This window comes from Trichechus manatus, unplaced genomic scaffold, assembly GCF_000243295.1.
Source record: "Trichechus manatus latirostris isolate Lorelei unplaced genomic scaffold, TriManLat1.0 scaffold00203, whole genome shotgun sequence".
Lineage (NCBI taxonomy): Eukaryota > Metazoa > Chordata > Mammalia > Sirenia > Trichechidae > Trichechus > Trichechus manatus.
In genome coordinates, this window is record NW_004444139.1 from 656,748 (window position 1) to 658,018 (window position 1,271).

General features: G+C 60.0%; 1 pseudogene; it reads left to right on the plus strand.

The window, feature by feature from the left end:
- LOC101342633 (solute carrier family 25 member 33-like) overlaps nucleotides 1-1,271 on the plus strand; it is a 107,195-nt pseudogene that overhangs the window by 40,781 nt on the left and 65,143 nt on the right.

Sequence of the window (1,271 nt, forward strand, 5' to 3'; positions counted from 1 at the left end):
AGGAATGATGACGTGAAGTGCAGTGACTTGCTCAGGGTCACACAGCAAGTAGAGGGGGGGCCAGGAAGGGCACCCAGGTCTGCTGTCCGGTGCCCGCTCCCTAGGCTGCCACACAAAAGGGCCACTGCACTCAGCATGGGATCACAAGGGGGAGGATAAGTTACAGGCGCCCTGAGAACAGAGGGCCCTCAATGGAAGGGTCGCCCACTCCCAGCCTCCTAAGCGTGAAGGAGGAACAGGGGCCAAGACGTCTTTGGTGGGGCTGCCAGGCCTGTTTTCACTGTGAGTAATAGACAACAGACAATGCCACAACCAGTGACCCACACAAGTGGGACCAGAGGACAGGCACCTCCAGAGCACAGAGATACCCTCATGGCACCAGGGGCCCAGGCTCGACCAGCTTCCCCACTTGTCAGGGACACTCAGAACTTCCCCATCCTCTCCTCTCACTGACCAGGCCCAAGCTGGCAACTGCTGCAGTGGAGAAGGAGGCTGGGGGCGTGCAGGGTCCCGTGTGGTCTTTAGAGAAGGTGGTAGGATGGGTGCTGGCCACTGGCCACCATGCAGACCATGCAGAGGGACAGCAAGCTCCACCCTGGGTGAGGAGCAGGCTGAGCCACGGGCGGCTGGGCACAGGCTCCACGCTGTTCTCTTGACCTGGGAGACAGTGACAGAGCGTCAGCTAAACAGAGATGTCATCAACACCTGCGGCCGTCCCGGAGGCGTGCACAGCTGCCCCAGCACAAGGAGGGCGCCGGAGCCAAACCAAGAGGCGGCGGGGCTGACCCCAGCCCTGGGCCTGAGGCTGGCCCCTGAGGGACGCCAGGAAGGTGGGCGAGGAGAAACCATGACAGGCACTGCAGGAGGAAGAGGGCTGGCTGAGGTGAGAGAGCCGGCGGGCTCAGAAAAGTGGGGAAGCAGGAATGACTCCACACAGAGGTATCACCTCCCGCCTCTGGGGCTTCATCTTACGAGGGGAACCCTTCACCAGGCGCAGGGAGGGTGCTGCTCTCGCCTGTGCTGTGTCTGCACACCACACACACCATACTACACACACATACCACATACCACAGACACACACACCACACCCCACATACCACAGACACACACCACATACCACATACACACACCCCACATACCACAGACACACACACACCACATACCAAGTACCACAGACACACACGCCACACCCCACATACCACAGACACACACACACCACATACCACATACACACACACACCCCACATACCACAGACACACACACCCCACAT